Here is a 16,781-nt window from a genome sequence, read left to right on the forward strand (position 1 = left end):
TACATTCCACTACCTCACGGTGTACAGCAAACTGTCCAAACTGCTTAGAGCAGCAGCAGCGTGCATGCAGCTTGCCAAAGGTTGCATACCATTTCCATCGTTCCAAATGCTCTCCTCTCCCCCTCACTAGTTGTTGGATGGAATTAGCCATGTTGTTAATTTTGGGTGGGGTGCTAATTGATCTACTGCCACCAACACCAACACAACCACTCCGCACCGAATCCTGGGCAGCCACTCTTTGCCAACGCAAAACACGTAACGGTTGTTAAGCAAACCAAGAAACGACCAAGTACCCCAAGTTTTGCGCATTTGGGCGTGCGAGCGTGTGCCTTATGTTGTGCAGCAGGCAGGGAGGTATGGGTGTGTGTGTATGTTGCACATATTCGACTGTTCCGAGCAGCATTAAAGTAAAAATCGAGGGTAAGGCATCACAGCATCGCAAGCCTGTTGGGTGTGAGCCAATCTAAATCCGCTCTTTTTTCGGCGTTTGGTTTATTGATCTTGAGACGCTCCCAAGCGCTCGATTTTTAATCGAAAGCTCTCTACTGGCGTGTATGTGTGTTCCACAATTTCCTGCAGCAGTCGAGAGGGTTTTTGGGCGGTCGCTGCAGCACGTGCCATTTATATGTATACTCAAGAAGGGGCAGGCTGACTGGTTGGTTGCGTGATGGATTGGCGCGTTTTGCTGTGAAGGGAGTGGATCCGAAAAAAAAGGAAACGCGGGTGCGTGAAGGTCTCAAAATCAGGGCACAGGTCTGGGGACACTGGGAGCTTAGGAGTCGAAGCTCGCGCCGGCCAGCTTCGGACGGTTTGAAAGTGGCCAAGGTTAGAGGTTTTGGTTCGATAATCGCGCAGTGGGTTGATGTCATACACACTCTGGCGGTGCGGTACGGTTGCTTTGAATCGAGTATCGAGGGCGAGCAGAGCAGAGAGGTTTGCATCGTCTGGAACGGTAACTTCCGATGGGGCGGGAATATTCAGTGGTGAGCGATGTAATTATTGACTCGCTATTGTGTGGGTTAGTGTACAATGGAATTTAAAATATTTGGAAAGGATTTCCGGGACCGTAAGCTTTTCGGATAGGTTTGACAATAAGATAAAGAAAAATGCTATTCCAAAGAAGTTTGAAGGTACAAACGAGTAGCTGTTGGACATTCTTCTGCTGTAAAAGTATTAAAAAAACTTACAATACAAAAGGGCTTTATCCTTTGATGACATTAATGCAAAATAATTCCACACAACGATAAATCACTTGCAAGCTCTATGCCGCAGAGAATCTTAAGTATCTCCGCATGGAGAATATGATCCAGGATCTCATCGACGGTTCGAAGCGCTCATAAAATATTTTATTGTGGAATGTCCTTTGCGAAATTAACAACACTTAATCGAACCATTTCGATCACCGATCAAGCATTCCAACTGCCACCATTCGGATGATCGACCATTGGACTCGTAAAGCGTTTTGCACCTGAAACCTCTTTATTGGCCTCTTTATCCACCTCCGTCTTCCTAGGTCGCAAAACTTCCTAGTTTCCTTCCTTCCTTCCTTCCTTGCGCTGCATCGAAAAGTAACGCCACCATTCAATCCACTGTTTGTGGCCGTGTGCACAGGTTTAAAGCGGATTATTAAAAGCATCCCCAGTGAACCTCGAAAACTGCGCCGGTATGACAGTAATTTATACGTCCCCAGTCGTAAACCTTCGCACCACTTCGCCCGCTGCGGCTTTCAATTTCCACCCGCAGTTCCTGTGCGGTGTGGCGGTATGTTTTCCGACTGTTTTTGGAGTGGCTGCTTTGACAGACGGCTAGAGCGCCGACTGCTGAATCTCCGACCCGAGAGCGGGTGGTTTTTTCCCGTCTTCTTTGAAATACCACTTCGATGACCCTCAAGACTATGACTATGTTTGGCACGTTCAACAGTTCGGGCTGAGTAGGGCTCCCAGGCTGTGCGGGTGGTTGTGGAGTTTAGGTTTTGTTGCGTTGAATGCTCCAATCACCACACGAGCGCGCAAGGTGCATTCTCGATGTCACCGGCTGAGCGTCATCCGTGCCATTGAAATGAAGCGTCGATTTACATTCCATCGTGCGCAGGGGGGAACAACGCAAGGGACTGCAAGCTGGCAAGCTGGATTTCGTAACGCGAAAAGAGTTACTATCAATTTATTTGTTCAAACCTAGCCCCGCGCTTTGCTCGCTCGCGGTACTCAGGCCGCGTGCTGCGTGCACTAGTTGCAACCTGAAGGACGGCACGTCGGCACGGGTCGCCGCAAAGCACGGGCCCGCGTCCTTGGCACGGGTGGGTGACGCACCATGCATCCTCATTTCGTAGTGAAATTGGTAGCACAAAATTGTTTCATCATCTATTAAGCGACGCCAAAGGGGCCACTAATAGCGGACACTGCGGTGTGTGGAATGGTTATTTTTGGAGCTCGCGCTGACCGATCCGACCGATCTAATGATGAGTTTGCAATGTAAAATCTAACATTTTCCCTCTTTTGTTTTTCTCTTTCTATACCCTTTTCAGGTATGATTTTGGAGCGATTTTCTGCTTGCGTCTGTCATTTTGGAGCGGAGGAACGTGGGAGCAAGCGGACACAGCACCACCTTGCGCCCTTGAAATCGGTCCATGCTATTAATACTAACCCCCTTGTGCTGAGGATGAATCAGATCGTGAGTAGTGGATGATAATTCGAGAGCTCTCGCGGAGATCCTCACCGTGTTCCCCACCGCGGTGGGGAATTTAATCGAACCTACATAGTTTGGGAAATCCCTCCACCTCGTCGTGTCAATGTCAGCGCTGTCACTAGTCGAACCGGGGGTCAATGCATCTTGACTGTGGCCTACTTAGCAGTCCGCTATGACGCTTTTTGGCATCGGACGGACAAGTTTCGATTACGATGAGTAAGTTTGCCTGGTGACGTTCTGGGGGTGGTTGCGAAGGCGATGCGGTAGCTACTAGTCAGCGTGATAGTGGGATGAATCGCTCGGCAAATATTTGCATCGGTTCGTTCCGTTTGAAGGACACCATGGCCACGGTCAATCGAGCTTTCGAGTAATTAAAGGTGTCCTTCGCGGCGTGGTCGTGACGGTTATTTCACTTCATGTTTCTGGGTGTTCGTGGTCCCAGATCCAGGATGTAAGTTTTTGGGGGGAAAACATTCTCAAGCGAGACAGCCACGAGAAGGATGAGAAAATGACGGTGTGAAATGATTCTGAAATTGAATGAATGGAGACAATCGGAAAGCGCCGGTGCAAGGTTGAAGCGTTTTGTCAGCCAAACTGCACCAGGATGTCGAGAACATTAGTTATCGTGTAATTGTTAACGCGATTACAATAGACATTTGCATTAAATGAAGCAGAGCTGTTTGCTTGATAATTGTTCCACTGGCCTACACGAGTAAGGCTAAAATGTAAGAGATTTATTTAATTAAAATATCTTCAAAAAACAATTAAATCTAAACCTTCGAAACGTCTGCATGAGATAGTTTGCAGAAATGAGATACTGAGATACAAGATGAGAAGAATTTCTTCACAAAGTGAGACACTTGGTGAGCAATTCTCATCATCTCAGCTTTTAACTTCTCACCATCTCGAACGGGCTCGTCAGAGAGCTTTTTGTTTGCCTTCTTTCGTGCTCTCTTTCTTGCACATATTTGCAGGGGTTCTCGTCATATAAGTAATCTTGTAATCTTGTTCGCTGGGACAATTCCAGGACAATACTTTTACATCTAATTTCAATTCAAGTGGCTTGTCGAAGAGGTTTCTTTTGTTCATGTCTATTACTGATTGCTCTAAACATTTAGTGTATGATTTGGAACTATATTACGAGACAAACGAAAGAATTTCATGGAAAATATCGTTTTACAAAGAACCTATCACGCCTTGGTGCTATCTACTCTCAATATATACATCTCCTTCGATCATTTAACTGCTCACCGGAACAACCCTGCAATCAACAATCCGCAAAGCTCGCCTGTTGTTGTCTCGCTTTGACACACCGCACCAGAGCGCAAAGCTCACTTTCTTAACATCTCCACCCCGTGAGACGGTGATCTCTTGCGCCCTCGCTCGGCACCGATGTGGTAGCGGGTAGCGGTGGCAGAGCGTGGCGGGCCTTCTGCTGGGAGGGAAACATAACTGCTTAAGGTTGCGCAGCACGGGCCGACCGATTGCGCGACTAGTTCACTCGCGAAAGCTATCGAAGGCGCACGCTCAGCCGGTGCACACGGTGTTTCGAACGCACAGTTTCACCACCACCACTGTTTTGGGTTGTGTTTGAGGTTGGCCTATTCGCTTGGAGTTTGCTCGTGCTCGCGCTCTCTATCTTGGTCCGGGACATCCGGGTGTGCTGTGGAGTGCTGCTGCGATTTTTTCCCCGGTGCAAAGCGATTTGTTGCTTCCGCAGCAGAAAGGTCCTGCAGGACGTATCCGTGCGTTCGTGCGCGCGTATTTTAACCAGTGCGTGTGTGTGAGAGATATATCCCTGCGTTCAACTTTGCGGAAGCGGTAGAACCGTGTGCGGTGTTCCACAGCAGCAACAAAAAAACGAATGTGAAAGTGTGCAGTTTGGTGCAGGAGTGCAGGTGCATGATTGGCTAGAGCGTTGGTGTGCGTAGTGGCACATGCATCCGTAGCGGCCGTGCGTACGAAGGAAGAAAAGTTTGCTGGAAAACAAGTGTGAGAAAAAAACGAGGTGGAAGAAAGGAAGCACCGAAGCAGTGAAAAACCCGCCCAGAGCTTCCCCTCACTGTTTGGAGAATTGTTGTAGTTGGAAAAGAAAATTTGATGAAGTAGCAAGACGAAATTGTCACCGTGCGTGCGTGCGCTGAACCCGTTGGTGAATTAGCATAGCTGAAGTGCAAATCCGAAAAAGCCCAACTGCTGACCGAAGGCACTTTTTGTTGGCAAAAAATCAAAGCTACGAATTGATCACTGCCACCGAGAGAGCAAAGCTTGAGTTTTAATTCTTCATACAAAAGGTGAGAAATTGCAATGCAACTATGTAGTGGAATATTTATTTCTTAATTGTTTTATTACGCGTGCGCGTGAAAATGAAGTAATTTGGAAGTGATGTTTTGCAATGTTTTACATTTTGGCTAAGCAATAGGGTTCAAAATCAGGCAAAAGCAAACACAACATTGTACGATCAAACACATCCACCGTTGGTTGGGGGGCAAACAACAATCATGGGGCTGTGTAGCGTTGTTGTAGCGAACGCTAGTTAAAAAGATAAAGAGTGAAAATGTAAGTGAAGTGAAACACGTTTTCCCGGCAGGCAGGCAGGCAGACAGACAGGCCGAGTACGGTTGTAGTTTCTGAAGGTGGTGGTGGGGCAAAAAACCTGAAAAAGATGATGCAGACAAGTGGATGAGCACAGCCACTACCTACCTTGCTGCAAATAGTAAACTGACCACATCGAACACTGCCATACAGAGGGGGGGAGAGAAGGGAGAAAAGGTTGCTATATGTGTGTGTGCTTGTGTGTTGAAAAGGAAATAATAGACCAGTCTACTGTATCGGAGTGCACGTTCGAAGCAATGCGGAATGATGACTTTGCAACCGAGAGGATCATGCAGCTAAAGAAAGCGAAAGACATGAACGAACGCACACAAACACACACAGCACAACCTTCGCATGCGTCATCTAATCAGTGACCGGGTGAAAAGCAGTGAAAAAGATGGAGAAAGCACACTGTGTGAGTTTGTGTGTGTAAGGGAGGAAAATGGGAGAAATGGTTCGCTCGATATATGGCGCGGACGGCAAGGCACACCACAGTGCCTGCAATGCTTTTCCGCCTGCATTTTTCCTGAAGATGTGCCAAGCTCAAGCAGGCGGCAAAGCTTTGGTTTCCGTTTGCCACGCGAGAAAACCTCTTTTTCGAGCGACCTCGCGCGATGGCAAATACAAGATCACCCTCCCGTGGTTCCAATTGTGTGCAATTTTATTTGTACGAAAACTGAGGGGGAAATGATTTCAACGCTTCGCTGGAGAGGAACCTTTCAATTATTCGTAATTCCAGTGCGTGTGTTAGTTTTTGTGTGTGGTTTGCGTGCGTCCGTTTAGTTGACATTGCATTTTCTATTTTCTAATTCACTAAAGTCCTCCTAATTGGGTTTATGCACACTTTAACGTGCGGTCTTGTTTTGCCTTTGCTTTGAATTATTATTCGCATGAGCGTCAAACGTACGAGAAAGCCGTTACGATCCTGTGCGAGCGGCGGGTACCGAAGCAGTTCGATTGGAGGCAGCACTCAGTGTGTGCCTCATGTTATCACGTTCGATTTGTGTGTTTTTTTTTGGGTATGAACGCGAGGGCGCTAAACTTTCTAAAAAAGCACGAAACCCCTTAGCGGAGGAAAATAAAATAATGAGACCCTCCAAAAAAACCACAACGCAACCGATCGTTTTTTTGTGCTGTCTCGCGTTCGGGTCTGCTCAGAGAGAATTGATTTCCTTCGTTGGCTTCACCCATCGGACCAAGGGTGTTGTCTATTAATTTGGCAAAGAGCTGAGCGTTTTCTTTGGAGGAGGAGAGGTGTGTGCGTGTATTGCCTCACTGTTGTCTTCATTTTTTGGGAGTCACTTTTCTCCCTTAAAAGCACGCACGTAACACCACGAACCGAATTGTTTCTCACGCCGTCTATCGACCCAGCGGCTTCGGCTATCGATGGTGTCGGGAGAAATTAAGCTTCCACCACCTCCCACAAAAAAACCGGAAGAGATGGAACGACCTTCGCTCGGTGCAGTTGGGGTGTGTGTGTGTGTATGTGTGAGCATTTTTTTCGGAAGCAATGTACTCAGGGTGCACCTGAACCGTACGGTACGGTTGCGGGCTCAGTCTTCAATCTCGATCACCTTCACGTGCAATGGAAGGTGGCTTTCGAGTGTACCGCAAGCGAGTGTTCGAAAAAAGAAATCCATTTTTGTGCGTAATTTAATCGGGCTTGGATTGAGTGAAAAGCGTTTTTGTGCCGTTTTTCTACTTCACATCTGACGTAAGGCAGCGATTAGCGTTACAAAATATAGCTCGCTGAAAATTCATTAGTTTAAAAAAAGGTTGAGGGGGTAAGAATGGGATGATCTTAATATTTTAAACGCCGCCGAATGCAAATGAAAGGATAAAACATCATTCCCAAAAAAAAGGCAAAACAGGCAAAATTGACATTCAACGACAAGTGTGTTACAAAACTGGTTGAACGTGAGAATATGTCGCCTTTGGGTTGACACAGATTTGTGGCACGATAAATATGTGTGAGCTGTGAAAAGTGCATTTTTCGACCCTGTTTCCGAATCGGATTTTTTTTTGTTTGTGAGTGTGTGCCTGTTTTTGCAGCAACCTGCTCGAATGTGCGAATTCGAGCGATTGTTGCAGCATCTCTCAACCCTGCCGCGCGCTTGATCACGCAACACGCCGTGAGAAGAACTGTCATAAACAGCAGTGTCTTGGGTTGGGGAAGCAAAGGGGGAGAGCAGAGCGTGATGCATAAGGAGGAGGAGGGTTCAACAGTGGAAGCGGTGTGCAGTGTTATCATTTTGAATTTTGAGCAGTGGTTATTGGCGTTTTTTGAACAGTCTCTACACGGCGGCGTTTCTTTTGCCGCCGCCGTGTGTCTCCGAAAGTCAGTTGTTATGTATGACAATATTTAACGGGCTCTCTCCCCCCCGTTAAAGATCTGCTGCTGTCTGTTGGTGTGTTTATGCTTTTCCCTTTGGGGCTGTTGCCTGTGTGTTTGTGTGTTTAATTTTTCACTCTCAGTTTCAATTTTGGACGATCTTTTTTTCTTCTTCTCGTCCATTCCGCGACGGTCGAGATGATTTAATCAAGCGTTGAAATTATGGATGGAAAAAAACTTAAAAAAAACACCTCGCTCAGTGCATAAACACAATGCGCTAAGGGTGGGAATGGGAATGCAAACAACCGGAGGGGAAGAAAACAGCGAGATGTAATCTGTAGGTGGAGGAATAGTAGCAACAAAAAAAGACAACCTAGATTAAGCGCCACCGTACCGGTATCACACCATACTAAACCATCCAGCAGTTGCATTCAGTTAGTTGCTGCATTTGGAAAAGTGAGATTTAAAAATCCGCAAAACGCTGTGAATGAAGAATATTGTAAATGCTTTGAATATTCAAGAAGCGGTTCCCTTTTTATCGTCGTCATCGTCATCGTCACAACTGCCTCAGTGTCAACTATTAATGGTTGTTTTTCGCAGTTTGTCCCATTCCGGTGGCCTCCGCACGCTCCCGAACGTGTTGAATGAAAGTGTTATGAAATAATACAAGGTCTACTGGTGGACAGCCTGCGAAACTGAAATCGCGAGTTTTCAGTCGCGAAGGGCGAGATGATAAATGAATGGTGCACTTTCTTGCAGAAATGTTGAAGGTGTTGGTAGTATTAGCTTAAGAAATGGTATGTGAGGTTAAAATGTTTCCAACTCGACAAGATATGATAAGTAATGCAATGGTGAGATGGAAGAATTTACCATTTCAGCTTCAGCTAAACCAGGATGTGAGTTGTGACTGAGAAGCGAGTTTAACATTTTATGCTTCTTCTAATCGACTTACAAAGCGGGTTAAGATGAGCCTTTTGCCTTGTTTCATAACCCGGCACCTTCGGTTTCTTGGATTCGAAAGGAGAGAAGAAGACTCCTTTACTAACCCCGTGAATATTAACGATCTGAGCTGCCTACCTTCCCAATACCGTTTTAAGACTGGTTGGAAGGTTTTTAGCGCCCTGGCGGCACCGTGGTGATATTATCATCGGCCTCCGCTGCCTCCGAGCAGGTTTGACAAGTTTCGATTTTCGTATGTAATCTGCATAATAAAAGCACCCGGCGTGCGTATCAAACACTATCCCCCACCCCGTAAGATCGTCCCGTCACTTTATCGGGGTTGGATCAAGACACTAAACAAAGGGCGAATCAAATCTGCATCGTCGCTGTCGTTTGTACTCATCCCTTCTAACTTCTTGATATTACCATTTTGTTTAGAACTGGTGGAATGTGGTTTAGACCAAAAGGGCAGTTACAGTTTTTGTCCATCGCCACAAACTTTGGCGGATTAATCTCCCCTAATATCGGAGTCTTGAAGCAATGTGGGTTTGATTAACCGTGATACGGGGTGTGGAGAGTGTAAACGAATTTCCGTGCGATTGTCGGCTGACTGCTTGTGGTTTTTGGTTGTGGTCAATATACATTTTTTGCACAACCTACAAGCTACGGACCATTCCTTCGAATGCGGTACCAGTTTTCGGTACCGGGTCGATACAACACCGGACACCACATACACATACGCTCGGCGACCTGTTTGGTTGCGTCAAGGATATCCAGATTTCGTTTTGAGGTCTCAAGGGAAATGGCGCGGTGGCAGGTAAAAACTGTAAGGGGAGGCATATATTAATCGAACCCGCCTCGAACACACAGGTGACGATTAAACCGAGCTGGAATGGACCGGAGCAGAACCGATCACAGAGAGAGAGCCCCTTCGCTATCGTGTTGAGGTTCGCTGTCTGGGCAGAAAATCCCATCCTCCTTCTGGCACCGGTTGGGAGAATGTGCCTGACAGACACGAAAAGTCTTAAGTAACCCACCTTCCACGCACTCTCCACGCGTTTGGTCTTTCCACGCCTGTGGACGGATGTGGTTGGCTATATGTGTCTTCTTTTTTTTATTCGTCGGAACGATTGTTTATCATCAGACACAGGCTGCGGTTCTATCGACGCTAATGTGGTGGCATTGAAGCTGCCCGATACGGTAGGATCACGATGGTTGTGGCATTCGCACACAATACTTTTGGAGAGTGCCAAATATACCTGTTCCGGCACACAGCACACCTTTTTGCTTGTTTGGTGCTGACCAAACTTTTACTTAATGGATGTGAATCCGTTCTGCTTTTTACACGGCACGGTTTTTTTTTTGTATTCTACATTTGAAATGTCAGACGATGACGGCAGATACATCAGTGCAACTTTTCCAGTGCGTTCTTTGATCGTGTGTGTCTGTTTTTTGTGTGGAGTGTTGTTTATTTTCTCGGCAGCGGCATCAGTTGCCGAGTGCACTTTAGGATGGTTAGAATAAATAATGAGCCACGACCCGGGGCAGAACTTAAGCGAGATAAAGTATGTGCGAGCGAAGTGTGTTGTTAGTGGCAAGAAGAAACCGCAAGAATTTGAAAATGTGTGGTCAAACGGGCAATTTTGGCAGCGGTAGAAATTAGTGGACGTGTTCTTGATAGCTTTTGGTGCATGATTAGAAATCACTGTGCAGACTCTTGGGGCAGGAACAGGTTAAACCTATTGCAGTGGTATTAAAAGGAACGAGCAAGCGACGAACCTGAGACTTACATTGTCGAAGTACTGCCAAACGCCGAGTGCTCAGAAGAGAAGCTCATGACAATACATTTGTCATTAAGAAGCTTTACTTTACTGTAAAAGGGCGTTGCCGTTTGTTGGAATTGCGGTGAAAAATGCTTCCATCGATTAATCAGAAACGTTTGTTAAATGGTTGAAATTGTTTATTTTGACTTCTGTCACTTTGGAGTTCTTTTAAAAATATGTTCCAAATTAAAAGATTCCTAAATGCCCCTTACACTCTTCAACCATATGCATTTCGTGGAAATGGTACATGGCCAAGGAACAAAAGCACACATTTAAATGGTACATGGAGTTAGAAGAGGATTTTTCATTCCTAATTGACGTTGTATGTGCTTTGGTGCCATCGTTCTATTGACATAAGTTCATGGTTGCGTTGCACTTTGCCCATAATCTTAGACATTCTGCTTGCTGAATGTTGAATAAATTCTTGTCATTTTATCTAAAAAAAAAATTCTTCAACGAGCTTAAATTGTTTGTGGTTGCAATTTGGTTCGTCGTTCTTCGTCAAATGCAATTATTCAAAGGATGCATTTTCTTCACATTAACACTTGATGTACGTGACGAAAGGGAATGGATAAAATATTTGTTTCATTTTGTGTGGCCGTTTGATCGTGGCAGGAAATGTAACAATTGATGACTCAATCATACACAGCTTAACAGCTCATGCTATTTACATCCCCAACGCTTACACAGGGCTTGATGATCATCATTAGTGGAGCGCAGTAATTGCAGTGACACCCTTTGTTTGTCACTCTTTGGCAAGCAGGCAGGCAGGCAGGCTGGCAGAAAGTGAAGCGGTGACAATTGTCATGGCAATCAAATCGTTAATCTCGCCCCTAAGCACGCAAGTACACTTTCTCGGCCAGCGCACTCAAACGCAGCACCCCCCGCCACACAACGTCGCAATTCACCGTGGATGAAGAATCGAGGTCATTCCCGCCGAGACCGCAATCAGTCTCGGCGACGAATGGCGATGAATCTGTCAACTTTCGATTTCAATTGTCGGAACAATTTCAGGCGTTTCCATTTCATCGGAGACTCGCGTTTCGTTTTCGATGGCGAGGCGCAGCAGCGCCCAGCGAGCGAGCAAAGCAAAAACCGAAAGATCGTCCAACAAGCGACGAACCCACTCTCTCCCTCTGTTGGGCTGTGTGGCAGAAGAGGGAAAATGGCAAGTCGATTCCCCGTTTTTTATCGTTGTGCTCTCGCGTGGAGTAACGGGATGTAAATGGGAACCTTTTGCGAGAGACACACACACTGGGAAAGAAGGGTTTAGAGCGATAGAGTAGTAGTACCTGTTATTCTTGGGCTCGGCGCTTCTCCATGGGCGCTTTTCTATGGGCGCTTCATCTTTCATTCGTTGCTTTATGTTCGCCTGCAGCGGATGTTATGTTACCCTGCAGCGTTTGCTTCATTCATTCGTGCAGTAGCTAGCAAAAGAAGCAAATAAAAAAGCGCTTCCTGACTCTGTGTGTGTCTATGGCTCGTGTCTAGCATGAACGTTCGCCCAAAACTCACTTTCGTTTCTAATTATGAACTCCGTGTTGTGAAATAGGCTGCACCGTTAGTGTTGAAGTGGAGAGTAGATAAACCAAAAATTAGCACCTTTTTTTACTCGTCACACAATGATAATAATCATGATGATGATGATGCTGATGATGACGATAGCCACGGCACCTGAAACCAACTCTCAACCAAAGTGGTTGGCATTGATAAGTGCAGCACACATAACTTCTCCACATCTCTCTCCTTCTTTACACCGCCCAAAACGGACGTCCACTACCAAAGTAATAGGCCGTCGGAGTTTATAAAAAAGTAATCCCACCCTGCTGCTTCACGATTAACACCTCACAGCACTGTGTCTTGTGGTGGTATCCTGTGGCCTCCAAACATCGCCGTCCAAGTGGATTGTCAAACTGCAGTAAAGGTGATAATCGTAATGGAAATGGCAGCGTCCTTGACGCCAACTGGCGAAGATTCGCGCTTACGCACCCGGGCCATGGAGCAACCGTTTTTGGCAAGTGTCGTCCGGCACACCGAAAAGCTTTGAAGGTGCATGAAGCCATCATGAAGCGACATTACGATGTGTATAGTGTACCAGGTGCTGTGAAGTGGAGGACGTAAAGTTTATCAAAAAGTGTGCATAAAAAGCTAATTAAAATGGAGATATACTACGGGCAAGATCAATGGTGAAGGCAATGCAATGGTCAGCCTGGGTCAGCCGAACGGCACAACAAGCACTTGAGCTCTGTCATTGAACAGAGCAATTGAAGCACGGTGATTGTGACAGAAGAATGCATTTGTGCGCGATAGTGATTCGTCTTCGTCGTGACGTTTCGTTTGTGATGGAACCTACAGAGAGAGAGGAATGGGGAACTGTAGTGAGAAAAGATAATGCAAAATACCTCTTTACCTTGGACAAGGACGTACAGGAAACCTCTGCACAACTCTCTGCGGTTTTGAATGGCGTTTAACCAGCAAAAAACCCCGGCACTCGCTCTCGGGTTCAAAATACAATCGACCGAGTGTACCAACACTTTCACTTGCATTGAACGGTGGTTTTGTACACTGGAGAGGGAAGCAAAACTTATCGATCGGGTTGTAGTTGCTGTAGCCCCGCACGGTTCCGAATGGGCCGCGAAGGAACGGGGCATGCTTTCTTTCGCGTGCTTTTCCCTTGCACCTTTTCTATGCTACAGCAACTTTCTTAGCAAACACAGATCGACCTTTGTGTTTGGCGTTCGAACGGACACGCAATCTACATTCAAATAGTAAAGAAAAAGATGCATTTGTTTTATTTTGAGCGGAATTTTAGTCGCATTAGAGGAGGTGCATTCCCGGGGGTTTTACAAGCATGTCATTTTCTCTTTGGGGCTGGTAAATTCCACCGCAAAATAATGGCTCGGCTCGTTGCCGCGGTGTGTGCAAAGTGCAAAGTGTGAAATGAAACAGAGTAATAAAGATGTTTATCGTTAACGGTCAATTAAACATCTCCCACCAGCTTCTCCAAATCGAGGCGGCCTTAATTTTATCAACCAAACTCAGGCGGGGCATAGAAAGGAAGGGCAAAATTTGAAGCACTCTATACGGTGGAGATGAAAAAAGAATGCCGCTGAGTGTTGGTGTTTGCGATTTTTCGATGCAGCAGCAGGAGAAGGCGAAGAAGATCAAATTAAATTTACGATCTTCCGATCATTTGCACAAGCCCTCGATTTCTTCTCTCTTAGTTTGTGGTTAGCTTCTGGGGAAGACCTGGCCCGATCACACGATTCGTTAAGGTGATAAGGCTGGCCGGAGGATTGATTCGTTCGTGATAATTTCCTCTTTTCAGGCTGTGATTATGTTACTTACAGCTAAATCCGTTTGTCTGTTTTCGGCTGGCTCCTCACTTAGAGGATTGTCTAATTTACCACATCCAGGTGCAACGAACGCAGCCCAAATTACGGGCCCCAGCAGTCTCGCTGTAGCCTACAAACACAGAAATCGTGCAGGCCAGCAACACATCCTCCAGAGCCTCGAGAAACCTTTTATCGCAAAGTCTGTAATGATTGTGTAGAAAACCTCAAATTTGTTTCCCGTTTGATTTATGAGGGCTCATTTCGGCACGGAACGGGTGTGACGGAGGATCTCTCTTCAGCTGATCTCCGCTCGGTTTGGCGTTTGGGGGCTTAGCAGGTTGTCCTGGCTGATGTGCCACCACTGCGGCGGGTTGTTGCGTGTGTGTGTGTGTGCAATTTGACGCAAAGAAAAAGTATGGAAGCGAGTCTAATTTTTTGGAGGTCGTTTAAAAACTTCCATGCCCCCGGGACGGCGAATGATTTATTTCAGGGGCTGGGTTCGCTCCTCGCCAATGCAAACTAACCGCAGCGTTCAGGACTAAGCGGTGGGGCAACTGTTTTCACTGCCAATTGTTTGCTTGAACGTTTTTGACGTTTATTACACATGAAAATTGCGGCAATGAGTGTTTGTGTGTGTGTGCGTTTCCTGGCCAAAGGAAGAACTTTGGTCCGGGTTCAAGGTAAAAGGCATTGGAGGTAAAAACTGTCGAAAATATGACAAGGTAGAAGCATTTCAGGACGCGTTTACTGGGGATTAACGATGCAAATGTTGTGCCGGAAGAAGAAAAAAAGGGGCACAATGAACTTTTTTTTTCTTCTTTCAGGCAATTTATTTAACGATTGTTAGAATGGTTTCTCGTTTCCAGGCTTGTTTCCTTGCGATGAGTGTAATTTTAATACGCTTTCATTTAACTAAAGTAATATTCAATTTAATTCAACTACTTGTGTCTTTTTTGTGATTTTTTTTACCTTCCCTTAACCAACGAAAGACTTGAACAAGCGACGAACCTGATCGAGTCTTTTAGGAAGAAAACGTACAAAGTTAACTGTAAAGTTGTTCGTTCTCTATGCCCGTTGACTATTAAACTTGGAAGCTTAATTGAATGTGGAGGTTAACTGTCGTCATTGTTATCAGCATTCGTTTATCGATCGTAAAGAATGCCCTTTAATTTTATTGCCATGGTTTATAGCTTTGCTAGACGCCCTTTAACTTGGTCAAGGATTAGTTTGATTTCACACCTAGATCGAGATATAACAGTAACAGCACAAAACATCCGATCTGCCTGGTAGAAGGGTTAAGGTTAAAGTAACACTCTGGAACTGTATCAGCTGGTGGCATTACCTTTGAGCGAGCGTGGCCAACGTTACGAGACTCTAATGAGTGAGAAAAGCACTAAAACCCAGCACACTCGTACAACCATTCATGGACCATAAATAAAATTAAGAACCAACTGAAAACAACAACCCTCCCCAGACATGATCCGATTGCGAGACCTGCAACCTTTTCGAGAAACCTTTTCGAGAAACGATGAAAGTTGACAAAAAATGTGATCCTCCTGTGTAGGATCGTTAAAATCTGCTTTATTTCACCAGCACATATATCTCCCAGAGGATGGCGGGCCCAAAGGAAACCAACCGGATGTCCAGAATGTCTGAATCATTGATCTTGGGACCTGGTCATACTTCATCGCTTCGCACGGCACGTCTCCTGTAGCGCGTCGGCAGCGGCATATAATTCTGTATCACCGCAGAACAATCTCCCTGGGCGAGGTGGAGGCTTTGTTTTAAAGGAGATTCGGCATTTGCCGTGCTGTCGACAGGTTTGCGGTGGTACGAATGGTTTACGGAGGGTTTAAGATGCACGATACTACCCCGGTGCTTTTTTCTTTTACGACGAGTGGGTGTTTCGGCAGAATTTTAAGCTCTTTGGCAAGCCTGGCGAAACGAGGTGGAAGGAGAAGGCTACCAAAGGGATGCTTTATGGAACGGGAAGGTTGTGCATGATGAAACCTGTACAATGTGCAGCCTCGAATATGTCATAAGCCTCATATGGTAACATTGATTCAGGATTAGATTTCTTTGTATAGTTTAAAGCACTGTTTGGAAGATGATTTATAGCTGTTGATAGAACAAATCGTGGAGTGGAGAATGTTTTGAGAGATAGACATGTTTTGCACAATGACTGTCATTAATCTCATTCTATTCGGAAGTCAATTCCAAAATCTTAACCCGATCAGTTACGAGGATACGTGAGTAAGTTTGAAGAGCGGTCCAACGGCGCAGAAACGCAGATTTGTTTGCATTTTGCGTAGGAGCTGGATGCCTCGATGTAAATGACCTTGTCGAATGTGAGGGAAGTACGTATTTTGCAATACACACCCCCACACAACCACACCACGGAAGAACTACTCAGGTTCGTCCAGATGGTACGCACTGGGAGACGGATCTAGTCGACGAGGACCAGTTTTGTTTTCTCCAAAAATGGCTCCAACACAGTTCGTTCATCCGGTGGCGGTTCGGTGACGTTTGCGAAACGTTGGATGATACAGCTGGGAGTTGTACGTACGTAGGTGGCCGGTTATGGCACCCAATCGTAGGCGGATTGATTTGGTGAGTAAACGTGAACTTGAAACGAACGTAGAGTGTTGGACGTGAACCTAACGGTACTATCTGATGAGACACCAACAACACCGTTCTGGACGTACCGGTGAGAACTTGGGAAATAGGTTCCAGCTACGCCTTACGACCGGGATTGCCTCCCATATCGGGCAGGATCATCTCCAATTAGCTGCTACGTGTAAACATGAATCTTTGGTGAATCCAATTCATCTGGGACGAATCAATTCTCGAACGGGGATATTCAGTAGGAGGATAATTTTAATACTCTCCGGAGTTCTGACAGCTAGATTCATTGGATGTTACTTGGTGGGTATTCTTTACGGTACCAAATCAAGTTCAAAAGTAAATTGGAATGTCAGAAAGACAAATTAGCTCCACTTACTAATGGATGCCGCAATGATTTTGCTAGAATAGAACACAATACATTCCAAAAAGCGTCAGCACGTTTGTGAG

General features: G+C 45.8%; 1 protein-coding gene across 5 annotated transcripts in view; it reads left to right on the forward strand.

Annotated features, from left to right (window-relative positions):
• Window positions 1–16,781, forward strand: part of LOC120894460 — a 145,180-nt gene that overhangs the window by 45,596 nt on the left and 82,803 nt on the right. The window contains exon 1 of one of the 5 annotated variants that reach the window (XM_040297058.1): window positions 4,170–4,979. The exons of the other annotated variants lie outside the window; for them this stretch is intronic. The gene's annotated coding sequence lies outside the window, so the exon portion shown is untranslated. Of the gene's footprint in view, window positions 1–4,169; window positions 4,980–16,781 lie in introns of those variants that run through there. 5 annotated transcript variants of the gene reach the window in all.

Source organism: Anopheles arabiensis, chromosome 2, assembly GCF_016920715.1.
Source record: "Anopheles arabiensis isolate DONGOLA chromosome 2, AaraD3, whole genome shotgun sequence".
NCBI lineage: Eukaryota > Metazoa > Arthropoda > Insecta > Diptera > Culicidae > Anopheles > Anopheles arabiensis.